Genomic DNA, 16,188 nt, shown 5'->3' on the forward strand with positions numbered 1-16,188 from the left:
AGTGCCTCCCACGGATTGCGAACTTCATTTGGCCAAACATATGGAAATCCGACGGGGCGAGATCGGGGCTGTAGGGTGCATGAGGAAGAACAGTCCACTGAAGTTTTGTGAGCTCCTCTCGGGTGCGAAGACTTGTGTGAGGTCTTGCGTTGTCATGAAGAAGGAGAAGTTCGTTCAGATTTTTGTGCCTACGAACACGCTGAAGTCGTTTCTTCAATTTCTGAAGAGTAGCACAATACACTTCAGAGTTGATCGTTTGACCATGGGGAAGGACATCGAACAGAATAACCCCTTCAGCGTCCCAGAAGACTGTAACCACGACTTTACCGGCTGAGGGTATGGCTTTAAACTTTTTCTTGGTAGGGGAGTGGGTGTGGCGCCACTCCATTGATTGCCGTTTTGTTTCAGGTTCGAAGTGATGAACCCATGTTGCATCGCCTGTAACAATCTTTGACAAGAAATTGTCACCCTCAGCCACATGACGAGCAAGCAATTCCGCACAGATGGTTCTCCTTTGCTCTTTATGGTGTTCGGTTAGACAACGAGGGACCCAGCGGGAACAAACCTTTGAATAACCCAACTGGTGAACAATTGTGACAGCACTACCAACAGAGATGTCAAGTTGAGCACTGAGTTGTTTGATGGTGATCAGTCGATCATCTCGAACGAGTGTGTTCGCACGCTCCGTCATTGCAGGAGTCACAGCTGTGCACGGCCGGCCCGCACGCGGGAGATCAGACAGTCTTGCATGACATGGCGGGATGATGACACACGCTTTGCCCAACGACTCACCGTGCTTTTGTCCACTGCCTGATCACCGTAGACATTCTGCAAGCGAATATGAATATCTGAGATGCCCTGGTTTTCCGCCAAAAGAAACTCGATCACTGCCCGTTGTTTGCAACGCACATCCGTTACAGGCGCCATTTTAACAGCTCCGTACAGCGCTGCCACCAGTTGGAAGTCAATGAAACTATACGAGACGAAGCGGGAATGTTTGAAAATATTCCACAAGAAATTTCCGGTTTTTTCAACCAAAATTGGCGAGAAAAAATGTGTGTTGCATTACTTATTGAACTGCCCTCGTATATCAGCACAAATTCTGATAAACATCGGACTGGCATCTCAAGGTGCAAAGCTTATCATTTCCGCCAGTGTATAGGTATATTATTCCTAACGTTCTGGAAAATGTGTCCAAACTCATTGACGGCCTCCAAGTGTTGAGAACTGATGAGTCCAATTCATTTTGCGTATAAAGTACAACGATGATAGTCCACAGCAAAAAAGATGAATACAGGTAAGCAGTGTTTATTGTAGCACACTTATATGATTACACAAAATTGTGGAATCTAAGATATGATTAGAAAGACCGATAACAGGAAAGATTTGAAGATGAGATATCTGAGGTACAATGACGGTCCCATTTATATTTTCATCAACAAAATTGCTCAATGTGAGACGCGGTGCGACCTTAACAGCATTAATACATGCTCTTTGCATTTGATATCTTTCTTACGTTACGAATCGATCAAAAACATTTTATCGCTTTTTTCATCCATATTTTATCTTCGTTATCAATACATTCCCGTACTGAGGAGTGATAAGACGCTTTAAAGGCTGAGTTATAATATCGTTGGATGGTATCCTTCCATCTAAAAACAACAGAAATGTCTGTCCTGTGACACTACCTATTATGTGTCTATATGACTAAAGCTAAGAGTCGTGATAGGCAGTGACCCGGAACTTAACCGGTGTGGTACTGCCAGTATGGGCAGTATGGAGCACTGAGACGAAAACGTTGGTACTGCCCTCTTGTAGCACTGGAAGGGGCCGTACGGAACTGCTGGTACTACTGACCTGAGGCGTAGGGCGTTATTTACTTAGCAGGGTCTAGCAGTGGCCTAAACAGAACGGCATGGCGTCGCGAGGGCACGTGACCTAGCGTAAAAAAATAGTGACCTGCCGACAGCGATCTCTGTTGCGTCAGGCAAGCTGCCTGTCGGCAAGGCTGGTGCCCCCCATACGCTGTGGAGGTGACGTGTAACTCTGTGTTAAACAGCCCAAGCCATACAAGAAAAATATCTCTGTTTTGATGAGAGCCGTTTACGCACATCCACCTGCTGAGGCTGTTAACCGCACAGTTTGCTGGTGTGCGGATGAATACACCACCAAGTGGATACAACACTGCTGAAACGGGTACTGTCTCGTGATCAATTACGCTCAACTTTCCTAACAAGATCAACCAGTTACGTGGATTCCAAAAATTCTTAACAAACCCAAACTCTTACTTCCTGTAAATACGGGTAATACAATCTGATAATGTCGACTAAAGCCAAATTTTTCTATAATAAGCTGGTGGTTAAAGCTTCATTTGCTGGCCGGTGTGGCCGATCGGTTATAGGCGCTTCATCCTGGTACTGCGCGACCGCTATGGTCGCAGGTTCGAATCCTGCCTCGGGCATGGATGTGTTGATGTCCTTAGGTTAGCTAGGTTTAAATAGTTCTAGGGGACTGATGACATCAGAAATTAAGTCCCATAGTGCTCAGAGCCAGTTGAACCATTTGAAAGCTTGATGTGTTATTATAGACTACACGTACGCTAGTGCAGCAATTGTAGCTACATCGACCTGCTGTGACTCTTTAACATGATGCAGTCCAACCAGAAAAGTACTTGTAATTAACAGGTAATCTGTAGTGAAACTGCTCACTGTTCGCCCTCCTCCCACTTCACTTCAGAACGTGGAATGTAAAGCGCTCTTACATTCCAAAATAACAACTACATTACTATGGACAAATGTATTTATTACGTCTGACGTCGTATGAAGCTATGAGTAAGAAAACTAAACGTACATTATTACTGTATATTGTTTGGTCAATACCTGCAAGATCTTGTGACTGCAGTTCATACAGTACTGGCCATTAAAATTGCTACACCAAGAAGAAATGCAGATGATAAACGGGTATTCATTGGACAAATATATTATACTAGAACTGGCATGTGATTACATTTTCACGCAATTTGGGAGCATAGATCCTGAGAAATCAAAACCCAGAACAACCATCTCTGGCCGTAATTACGGCCTTGATACGCCTGGGCATTGAGTCAAACAGACCTTGGATAGCCTGTACAGGTACAGCTACCCATGCAGCTTCAACACGATACCACAGTTCATCAGGAGTAGTGACTGGCGTATTGTGACGAGCCATATGTTCGGCCACCATTGACCAGACGTTTTCAATTGGTGAGAGATCTGGAGAATGTGCTGGCCAGGGCAGCAGTCGAACATTTTCTGTATCCAGAAAGGCCCGTACAGGACCTGCAACATGCGGTCGTGCATTATCCTGCTGAAATGTAGGGTTTCGCAGGGATCGAATGAAGGGTAGAGCCACGGGTCGTAACACATCTGAAATGTAACGTCCACTGTTCAGAGTGCCGTCAATGCGAACAAGAGGTGACCGAGACGTGTAACCAATGGCACTCCATACCATCACACCGGGTGATACGCCAGTATGGCGATGACGAATACACGCTTCCAATGTGCGTTCACCGCGATGTCGCCAAACACGGATGCGACCATCATGATGCTGGAAACAGAACCTGGATTCATCCAAATAATGACGTTTTGCCATTCTTGCACACAGGTTCTTCGTTGAGTACACCATCGCAGGTGCTCCTGTCTGTGATGCAGCGTCAAGGGTAACCGCAGCCATGGTGTCCGAGCTGACAGTCCATGCTGGTGCAAACGTCGTCGAACTGTTCGTGCAGATGGTTGCTGTCTTGCTAACGTCCCCATCTATTGACTCAGGGATCGAGACGTGGCTGCGCGATCCGTTACAGCCATGCGGATAAGATGACTGTCATCTCGCCTGCTAGTGATACGAGGCTGTTGGGATCCAGCTCGGCGTTCCGTATTACCTTCCTGAACCCACCGATTCCATATGCTGCTAACAGTCATTGGATCTCGACCAACGTGAGCAGCAATGTCGCGATACGATAAACCGCAATCGCGATCGGCTACAATCCGACCTTTATCAAAGTCGGAAACGTGATGGTACGCATTTTTCCTCCTTACACGAGGCATCACAACAACGTTTCATCACGCAACGCCGGTCAACTGCTGTTTGTGTATGAGAAATCGGTTGGAAACCTTCCTCATGTCAACACGTTGTAGGTGTCGCCACCGGCGCCAACCTTGTGTGAATTCGCAGAAAAGCTGATCATTCGCATATCACAGCATCTTTCTCTTTCGCGACTGTAGCACGTCATATTCGTGATGTAGCAATTTTAATGGCCAGTAGTGTAGTAAACACGATTCTTAAAATACTAGCGAGCATGAAACTACAAAGCTTCACAAGAAAATATGCTACCGTAGTCTAAACTGACACTTTTGCTGCAACTTTTTAAGATCACTTCCGATAAATTCTGAGACTAAGAAATAACAGTAATGTAAAAGGTACAATTTGCTATTTCTGGCCGGTCGGGGTGGCCGAGCAGTTCTAGGCGCTACAGTCTGGAACCGCGCGATCGCTACGGTTGGACTGGAGTCCTGCCTCGGGCATGGAAGTGTGTGATGTCCTTAGGTTAGTTCGGTGCAAGTAGTTCTACGGTCTAGGGGGCTGATGATCTCAGACGTTAAGTCCCATAGTGCTCAGAGCCATTTGTACTTTGCTATTTCTGTTAAATGCTGTGACGTGTTGTATCTTCCATCGTGTCCTTGCCAAGGAAATGTTAATCTATTACTTTTTTTTAGCACTCAAACGTGGTTAGAGGGAATAAGCATCACAATAATTACAGAGTTATGTTAGTTAATAACAGACACTGTTTTCATGTAAGTAATGATGTCTCACAGTCTCTTTTAAATGGTGTGATTACAGATTCTAGATGTGGGAAAGTTTTGAGCTAATAACAAAGTAATAACTCTCATTTTGCAGTTTTTGTGCTCTTATATGCGCGTACGTGGTAGTCTATTATGATGCCGTCTTCACACATTGCAAAACAAAGCTTTCTTCTGTTTATAAATCTCTGGAATATTCACTTGGCTCCACTAGCGTCGTCATTGTGGAGTTAGCGTGTTGACTGGTGTGAGTGCACCCACGGAAGTAAAAGTAAGGGGACATGCGCCGTACTTCGTTCTGAATCTCGTGAACAGGGCCCGCCGCCAGCTTAGATACCCCAAAACATTAACGGACTATGGTTTACAACTGCTTCTTGTTCTTGATTTCTGCCGTGTGCACGTAAAAGTTGTTTTAAATACTGTAGCTTGTTGGGTTTCGTGACACTAGATATTGAGCGTCAGTGACTGAGGTGAGCAAAACCCATTATTCTGTCAGGGATGGCGGGAAGGAAAGCGACCATTTGTGGCCGTGGAATTGGTTCTTTGCTTCGGCTCAGCGGGTGAGTGTGAATGAACCATTGGTGTAGTTAACTGTAGTTAGAAATTATACGCTCGCTGAAGATATCTGCGGGTGACATTCTTGTTAGCTTCGATGTGACATCGTTATTTACTAAAGTCCCACTATCAGATACAATGGAGATCATAAGGGAGGGTGTTGCCCCAGATGTTTGCGACTCAATTGAATTATGTCTCCGTTCGAGCTATTTTAAATACAATGGTGAATTCTGTGAGCAGGCTGACGGCCTTGCTATGGGCTCACCCATTTCGTCAGTTGCAGCTGACCTTTTTATGGAACATTTTGAGCAACAGGCATTAAGTAGTGCTCCTTTGAAGCCTTCTTGCTGGCTCCGCTATGTTGACGATACATTTGTTATATGGCCACACAGCGAAGAACTTCATGCGTTCCACAATTTCGTAAATGGAATTAACCCCAAAATTAAATTTAGCTTGGAGTTTGAGAGTGAGGTCCGTCTCTCGTTCCTAAATGTGTTGGTATACAGAGTGTACAGAAAAACGACTAACACAAACAGGTATTTAGATGCCACTTCAAATGGCTCTGAGCACTATGGGACCTAACATCTATGGTCATCAGTCCCCTAGAACTTAGAACTACTTAAACCTAACTAACCTAAGGACAGCATACAACACTCAGCCATCACGAGGCAGAGAAAATCCCTGACCCCGCCGGGAATCGAACCCGGGAACCCGGGCGTGGGAAGCGAGAACGCTACCGCACGACCACGAGATGCGGGCCGGATGCCACTTCGCACCACCACCCAGCCCAGAAGCAAGCAGTACTCAACACTCTGTCTTCACGTGCCTTCCGTATCAGCGATGATGACAACTTGGAGTTGAATTTTTTAAAGAGGACATTGAAGGCAAATAGGTCTGATAGATATTCAATCGACAGGGCTTTTAGGCGGAATATTTGTAACTCTAGTAATAATGACGAGGAAGTGATTGAAATTTCCAAGAATGCATGTAATTTCAATAGAGAGGGCGGCTATAGGCTTCCGGCATCGTGGCTCCCTGCCATCAATGAAGTGAATACGCGGCCGCTGCAAGTCACCTCGGCGGATAATAATATTTTGGCTAAACATTCCCCCTCTCTTACTTTGTCCTTTTCGAATCCAGCCAATGATGACGACAAACCAATAGCAGCAGCAGGAATTTCAACCATTACCCCTTCTCCAGTGTAAGTGTGGAATAGTGCCATTCTATCCAATGACGACGGGCCGCCAGTGGTATCCACAGATTAGCCAACAACGCCCCTGCTTCTGCATCAGAGCGGGAGTATTAACCTATGACTATGGCCCACCAACGGTAGCCATATGAATTTTAACCAATACTGTCACTTCTCCAGCACGAACGCGAGAAAACTCTCCTTCGTAAGAGGACGCGACACTCGTCTCTGACAGTGATCTAGCAGTAGTGGATACCAGAAGATCATGAGGAAGTACCCAACAGAGGGGTCGAAACGTAGAGCATTTTAGTAGGAATATGACGCGGCATAGTAACGCAGAACATTTTAACTACAGTCACAACGGCCACGAAAGCCTGCAGAATTACATGAAACATTGGTGATTCCACTATCCGTAATTTATTGACACGTAAGTGTCAGAGAGAGAGAGAGTAATACATTGTATTTTAACGTGATCAATTCCTAGCTGCAGCTGTGCGGCGAGGAGTGGCAGCGCGCAAGTCTAGTGACCGCTGGTGCGGTTCGTCTTGCAGCGGAGCGCCAGTGGGCCCATTCTTCCTTTCAGTACCGTACCCGTGAACCTCTGTGGCGGCGGCGCGGTGTTCTCCTTGTGAATTCGCTCGTTGCGTTATTAACAAGAGGATACAGCATGGCGCGGAGTGCTCCGTCCTGGAACCGAACCAGCGACCTTTAGGTTCCGCGTCTTCTGGCGGAGTTCATCAACCTCTAGGTTCACTGGTGACCCATTTGTTGAGGCAGCAGCCAGTTTGCCCTCACCAGCCACCTGGGTAAGTACCACACGAACTTCTTTCTGGTAACATCTGGGATGGCATTTTATTCATTGACCTATTGCCGCGGTACCGACATCTTCTTCTGTCGAACAGCGTAGCAGCTAAGTCGCTGCAGCAAAGTATGACGTCCGCTGATTAACCATCGATCCACCTGTCCAGGCAACGTTTCTCTGTCTCTTCTTTCTCCCCTCAAAGGACCACCACATGCCCATTTGACGGAAGTATTTATTCGGTGTTTTCACCAATATCGCGAAGTTTCTAGGATGGCGACTGACTCTCCGGTCACTGATTTATGCTTCTCGTTTTGGGCAGAAACGTGATCAATGTCGACACACGTGCCAGCTTTCCGTGTTTTACCTCTATGCTGGCGCGGTCGGGCGTTGCCCTATCGTCCTCGTCTGCATCGCCAGATATGTCATGTATGTGAGTTCAGTATGATGACAGTTCTTGGAGCATTGGCCGCAGATGTGTGAACTGCGCTGGTCGTTGTTCTCCTTGGAAGCATTGCCCATCTGCTCGGTCGTTGATCAGTCCAAGTGTTGACTGCTTCTGCGCAAACTCCACTGGTCATTGGTCTTGATCGACTGCTGCTATTCACTTAACCTATAATAAGTCATTAGGTATTTTTTGGCGGATCTCTGCTTTGAAGAACCATAAATAATACATAATTATTATAAATGATTATTAAACACTACAATATTAAGTATTTCAGAGCTTATGTGAATAAGTGTCAGGAATGCAATCTCCAGCGCTTTGTGGCTTTAATATGTGTTTAATCCAGCAATACGACACATTTGGCCTCATTAGTGTAACTGATTTCGTTTCTACATGTAGAATATTCAAGAAGAAAAGTATGTGATACGAAAAGGATACTGTCTAAACCCACTAGGATCCTCTTTTTCTTTACTTGCGCCGATAGCTGATGAAGCTACAATTCCGAATGCAATGCTTGTTTGCCTACTGGTACTGATTCTTATTCGTTTTATTTTCAGCTTTCAACTCATATACACAACATTCTTAATGTTTACATTTGCATAGGACTTCCCTACGTTTTCCTTGTTAGCCTACAAGTGTGTGCAGTGGGGACAGAAGCAAAGCATGCTACCATATCTTGTGCATGTAAAAAAGAGAAAGATTCTTGATAAGTCAACGGCACAGAAATGGATCTAAACATATCACCATGCAGAACAGAGTTCTTGGTTTATTAGACTGTCAGTGCATCAGTACCTCAGAAGTTTACACATCTTCGCACTTCGAAATCTTAGCAGTGAAGTGTCACTCAGTGTGTACCCAGTAATAACAATTAACAGGGAACAACGGATTTATTCTCTATTGAAAAAGTTTCAGCACTGAGCAATTGCTATAAGCCTCACCAGTTGGCAGTTGCGCTTGTATTAATGAACTTTTAAACTAATATCTTCTATTTTAATTAGAACAAAAGACAGCCTTGTGAATAAAGTAATGGTATTAATTTGGAAATTGGAAATTGAGGTAAGTTCCTATGGGACCAAACTGCTGAGGTCATCGGTCCCTAGGCTTACACACTACTTAGTCTAACTTAAACTAACTTAGGCTAAGGACAACACACAACACTCATCCAAGTCTTCACCTTAGGAGAAAGATTTTATGTCGTAATATTATGGGAACTGAATTCAAAATTTATATTCCTCTCGTAGATACTTAACATATGTTTTATGTACCTTTTGCGAGGATGAAAAACAGAAAAAATGAAGGCACAGCATTTTTCCTAATACGCACTGTTGAAAATGATGTGTTACCTGTATCCTCGTCCTTATGATTATGAGAACATACACTCCTGGAAATGGAAAAAAGAACACATTGACACCGGTGTGTCAGACCCACCATACTTGCTCCGGACACTGCGAGAGGGCTGTACAAGCAATGATCACACGCATGGCACAGCGGACACACCAGGAACCGCGGTGTTGCCCGTCGAATGGCGCTAGCTGCGCAGCATTTGTGCACCGCCGCCGTCAGTGTCAGCCAGTTTGCCGTGGCATACGGAGCTCCATCGCAGTCTTTAACACTGGTAGCATGCCGCGACAGCGTGGACGTGAACCGTATGTGCAGTTGACGGACTTTGAGCAAGGGCGTATTGTGGGCATGCGGGAGGCCGCGTGGACTTACCGCCGAATTGCTCAACACGTGGGGCGTGAGGTCTCCACAGTACATCGATGTTGTCGCCAGTGGTCGGCGGAAGGTGCACGTGCCCGTCGACCTGGGACCAGACCGCAGCGACGCACGGATGCACGCCAAGACCGTAGGATCCTACGCAGTGCCGTAGGGGACCGCACCGCCACTTCCCAGCAAATTAGGGATACTGTTGCTCCTGGGGTATCGGCGAGGACCATTCGCAACCGTCTCCATGAAGCTGGGCTACGGTCCCGCACACCGTTAGGCCGTCTTCCGCTCACGCCCCAACATCATGCAGCCCGCCTCCAGTGGTGTCGCGACAGGCGTGAATGGAGGGACGAATGGAGACGTGTCGTCTTCAGCGATGAGAGTCGATTCTGCCTTGGTGCCAATGATGGTCGTATGCGTGTTTGGCGCCGTGCAGGTGAGCGCCACAATCAGGACTGCATACGACCGAGGCACACAGGGCCAACACCCGGCTCATGGTGTGGGGAGCGATCTCCTACACTGGCCGTACACCACTGGTGATCGTCGAGGGGACACTTAATAGTGCACGGTACATCCAAACCGTCATCGAACCCATCGTTCTACCATTCCTAGACCGGCAAAGGAACTTGCTGTTCCAACAGGACAATGCACGTCCGCATGTATCCCGTGCCACCCAACGTGCTCTAGAAGGTGTAAGTCAACTACCCTGCCGAGCAAGATCTCCGGATCTGTCCCCCATTGAGCATGTTTGGGACTGGATGAAGCGTCGTCTCACGCGGTCTGCACGTCCAGCACGAACGCTGGTCCAACTGAGGCGCCAGGTGGAAATGGCATGGCAGGCCGTTCCACAGGACTACATCCAGCATCTCTACGATCGTCTCCATGGGAGAATAGCAGCCTGCATTGCTGCGAAAGGTGGATATACACTGTACTAGTGCCGACATTGTGCATGCTCTGTTGCCTGTGTCTATGTGCCTGTGGTTCTGTCAGTGTGATCATGTGATGTATCTGACCCCAGGAATGTGTCAATAAAGTTTCCCCTTCCTGGGACAATGAATTCACGGTGTTCTTATTTCAATTTCCAGGAGTGTATTTTGCTAAGTTTGTTTACTTTCCAATTTTTCTTGCCCTCAACATCCTCCCAGAGTAATTTCCGATTTGCACTGATAGGAACTCTAAAGACAAATGACAGAAAAAAAACCACTGCCGCAAAAGTAAACAGCACAGTCATGTACAAATAAGAAAATATCGCTTGAACGATTCAATTTACGAATGAAATGCTATTCCATTAAACTTTATATTACGAACACAACTATCAGTACACCCGTAAACGACACAAATTGGCATATTTTATCAATCAACTACGAGTCCACAATTCAAACCACTAAAAGCTAATGTTTTGGGGTAAATAAGATGTCGGATTCAGGTTCGTGACGTCATGACAACTCCCTTTACTTTTACCTCCGTAGGTGCGCCACATATTATTGGCAATCACTGTAACCGCACAAATTGGCGGATGCCACCTTCTGAACCCGAAACTGATAAAATTCAAAGTAAATTCCCTTAATATCTCCGGTGCGTTGACTCAGCGTAGAATTCACACTGTATAATTTCGAGATCATTTCTGAATAGGATGCGAGATTTGATTGTACCTTGTTGAAATGTACAAGACGTTTTGCATACAACAATAGACGAACATACCGTGATATATTTTTCAGGTGTTGCGTCACTCTTATCGACATGTCATATTTAGAAACCCCTTGACCCTCAAAATGATTCAGCCAACTTTTTGTAAACTGGTTCACATTTCAGTACACAAAAACTGCTCTCAGTCCCTACTCGTAGCACAATCTTTACAATGGGCAAAATTAACAGTTTCTACTCTACCAAAATAAGATGGAAACAGTTCGGTATACTTCCGAGGAGAAATATGTATTTACATTCCCTAGATGAAACTGCAACTGGTTCTACGATTCTCTGTGTATTGTGAGCTTCAACCTTCCGTTGTTTTCTGCGCTGAATCGTGAAACTCTTGTTTCTTGCCTTTCTTCTCTCTTCAAAATCTGCAGCTCTTGTGATTCCAATTATGCGTCTAAATATGGAATCACACTTTTTCTCGAAATTTCGGTGTACTATAGTAACAATGGCGATGCAATAGTTTTCTAATCTGTTCTGTGTTCTTCTCGTCGCCACATCTTAATACTACGTTCTTTGTTTCAACGGAACGTTTCTCGGGTTTTTAGAGTTTTTCCAGCAAAAGCTACCACAAAAACTTCTGACCTTTCCTCCAAAATTAATCGATTTTCCATCACTTAACTCCATGTCTGCATCCGTCCATCCACACGCCTCAAGGGACTGATCAAGTTTAACTGTACTTCAAATATTCACATTCTTCACGTTCTTCCTGTGATTCTTTGCTCTAAGAAAAACACCTTTCCCTTGAAAAAGCTAACAGAGTTTTCTACCAGTAATCAGACATCCAACTTCCATCCTCTTAACACTTGTGACTGTCCGTCTTCATTTGTCGCTCTCTCTCCGCAACATTTTACAAAGATAACATTTTCTAATGGACTAAAGCGTTATTACTTGTAGGGTGCATAGCAATTACACACTGCTAAATTTACGAAACAATAATACAACATATTCACACGTATAGAAACACTTTGTAGTCCATTTTTATTGTCTGTCTGTCTGTCAGACTGTTAAGGCCCCTTTTGCTCTGGAAGGGGTGGACGTATCAAGTTGAAATTTTTGTCACGTACTAAGCTTTGCGGCCTCTTGGCGGGGTAACAAATTTAAGCTTCTACGTTAGTGCAGTGAAAAAATACTACCATTTATGTCACTTATTTTGATACTCGCAACCTCACTCATCATAAACTCTAGGGTATGAAATTTGGCAAGAATCAAGACTTCGCAGAATAATTAAGGAAAAAATTTGATATTTATTAATTTGTAGTAATGTCAAACGAAAAAAGGAAATGTTTCTGTCATTTGTTCTCCTACTGTCTGTCCTGTTAAGATCCCTTTTTCTTACGAACAGGACAGCATATCAAGTTAAAATTTTTGGTACATACTATGGTCTACGGTCCTTTTGCCAGACAACATCATAAATTCTGTCATTGTTTCATCCAATTCCGCAATATTTGTTGGAAACTAAAGATGTCGTAGCGACACTTTTAATCTTTCTGTGCATGACCAATAGTTTTTGCACACTTACATACCCTAGACCCATTGGACCCGTTATGTCTAATTAGAGAATTTTGTGGATATTAACATGCACAAATATTTTGTTTTAAGGGTTATCAGTATAATATAAGACAACAGTGATCATTTTAAACACTTTTGTTAAATTAAAATGGGTACATTTTTAATCCTGAATAATTTTCATTAAATAAATTACATTATAAACACTGAAACATAAGCCACCAATATTAGCAGAAACTCAGATTGGCGGTTGTGGTATTCACAAAGAACAAATCACTAAGCGAACGAGGATGAAATCAGTTTTCACACAACACTGCTATGGTCCTGGCACTGTCTTTGTTTTTCTGTCCTTTGAAGCAGGACGCAATGAACACCTTCTCTTCTGTAGACTCACTGTGCTGTTGTTGTTACTACTAATGTTTTGTGTTTTAGGAATAGTAATGAACTTCTCCATATCTAGGTATATGGATTTCTGAAAAAAGGTATTAGACGATCTTCTGATCAATAACGGTTGGATCACCTCCTTGATGAAAAGTCTCCTCTTGTGCAAAAGCCCTTTGTGATACGTGGATGTTGTGTTTTCTTAAGAATAAAGGCATTTAGAGTACATAAATCCTTAAAATTGCACCACAGAGCCATTGACCACAGTTTAGTGAGTCTTTTGCATGTATAATTACGCACTAGTTGATCCATAACATCCACACCACCCTTCGTTTGGTTATAAAATTTCAAAATCTCTGGTTTCCACGTTTAATGATGTTCATCTATAGATTTATCATGATGCATGTTACTTAAGACGATTACACACATGTATTTCTCTGGCGAAAAAGTGACCATCGTCATTTGATTTGTAAATGCAAATAGACATGAATTTGCTACTCTGCTCCTACTTGGCTTCATGTCTTTTAGAATTTCTCTTTTATTCTACCTCATTGTTCCCACAGCAGTGAGGTTTCTACTCAACAGATGTTCTGCGCAGTAGTACACTTGTAAGATAATTATCTATGGTAACCTTTCTGGCTGGACCACCAATATGGTCTCCAAGGTCCTTCACGGTGGCAACGCCCAAATTTTTCGGAGGTGATTCACCTGGTTCTCTTCCCTTGTACACTATCCTGTCAATGGCATAAGCAATTTCAGCTTCGCACATCCAGAGTATTTTCATTCCATACATTTGGCATGTACTGCACAAACCCACAACGGCTCCTAAAAGGAATTAGCTGTTCAATCACTGTAACATTACTTTTAGGTATCATTATTTTCTTCCACTGTCCTGCAATCATGTTCCATACATAGGATTCAGCAGCAAGCTTATCAGCTTATAACCTAGCCACTCTTCTTGTTTTGTAATCGAATCTTATGGACCTTCTTACTGCCTCAAACCGACTCACAGTCATTGTAGCTCTATACAACGTATTGGAGAACTTTCCCAGAAATAGTTCCCTGATTGGAACATCCCGACCCTTATCCTCTCCAATATGAAGTAAAATTCCCCAGAAGGCGAACATTTCGTCTTTGGATACATCATTCTATTTCCCTTGGTACACAAACTGTCCTTACTTTTAGGTTTGTGCTTCTCACAATTTCATCCACAATAGCTAGAGGAATAAATAAATCCCAAGCCTCTTTTGGGATGTAAGTGATTATGCCCCTTGCTGGTCCTGCAATAAATTTCGCCAAATTGTGTGCAGTCATTTTATTTTGCACTGGGAGTCACTTTCTCCTTTGCATATTATTTGGAGCAATTTGTCCAGAGGAATTATTACCTACGTACTCGTCTTCATGATCATCATGATCATCATCATCATCATAATCATCACTGTCATCATCATCATCATAATCATCACTATCATCATCATCATCATCACCACCACCACTACTTTGTTCTTCACTCAAAGAGTTGCACGCCGCTGCCTGAGGAACAACTTCATGGTTTTCATCTGAAGCAGTACTTATATCTGAAAGGAAATCATCATCCTCAGCTACCCATCGACTAATAAATGATTAAAAATTTGTGTTTGATAAGCGTATGCTATGTTCTTTCCTGATCGTTCTTTTACATGTAAATTCTGACATTCTATTTGAAAAAAAATGCGTGAATAAATAATCTCATTACTCTCTTCTTTTGCCGACTGTAGGAATGTAACTGCTGTTCATTTTATTGTTCAGTGTTACAAATGAAAGTTCCTCTCTTCCGAGTTCGTATTGAATATCAAACACAATACTGCCATGCAGTAACCTCCTAAATCACTATATTGATTCACATACTCGTAATAATCCACTACATTATTTCATTCTGTTAAGCACCACACGGGTACGCTATCTGACGGTTGAACAGAGTTGCGAATCGTAACAACACATTTTTTGCAGTGCAACAATGTGCAGGTGTACCAATAATACTTCTCTGAATTCCAACAAAATGTAATTGATTAGAGTCCAACCTAATCTGATGACACAACAACATAAACCAAAGGGTCCATCGGACCCAGGTTATGTAAATTTATGTTATAAGGACGAAAATGTAAGTGACACTTAAAACGGATTTCTAATGGTGTGTGTTACTGAATACTGCAAGAGAGCATACTTGATGAGTTCGGCCACCGTTTTAAGTCTTTCAATTAAAAGTTAAAACACCTGCGTGTCCATTGGAACAAGGGTATGGGTATTAGGATTTAACATGATAGCTCTTATGAAGTGTGCAGAGTAGACGGTCCAACAATAACTAGCCCAAGTCCAGGTTGGGGCTCAGCTGAGTATGTATGCATTAGTTTACTACATCCACTCTTTTGCCAATTAAGCTATAAATAGAACTTTGATGTAATGTTATAAACAACACACAGTGCATCAGGTCGTTATTACATATCTAAACCGCGAATTATGAACAAATGATGTATTATATTTTACAACACTTATTCATTCATAATTGTAAATATTATGTACCAAAAGTTTCTCTAAGTGTTAATATGAGACAATTTTACAGTTAGAAAATAAAAAATAATCCACTGAAAATAGCACAAAAGGTGCTGAAACATGTCTGCGTGAAACAAAACAGAAAAAAAGGTGTCTTTCATAAGGTGGAATTCCTCATCCTAATTTAATTTAATTTTCTATTTTCATACAAACTAATAAAGCTGCGTTTGACCACAGTGTTGCCCGGTCATGAGTGAAGATAAGGCCGAAAACGCTTCAGTCTTCTAAATACCTTATCGCTCTCACCTTAAAAATACCTGTGTCGGTGCTATACGCTCCGGGGCTATTTATTTTCGGGGAAATGTTTATTAATAAAATATCTACTTCCAGTTTCAAGGCCATTTATGTCAGTGGACCAAATTTCATAATTACTTGTGGTTTGAAGTGAAGTATCAGCTTTCACTGTCTATTAGACACTTTGTATTGCACTTACATTACTTTAATTACAATAAATTAAAAATTTAAATGCTTCCTGGGGCCATAG

The sequence above is a fragment of the Schistocerca cancellata genome, chromosome 9, assembly GCF_023864275.1.
Source record: "Schistocerca cancellata isolate TAMUIC-IGC-003103 chromosome 9, iqSchCanc2.1, whole genome shotgun sequence".
Lineage (NCBI taxonomy): Eukaryota > Metazoa > Arthropoda > Insecta > Orthoptera > Acrididae > Schistocerca > Schistocerca cancellata.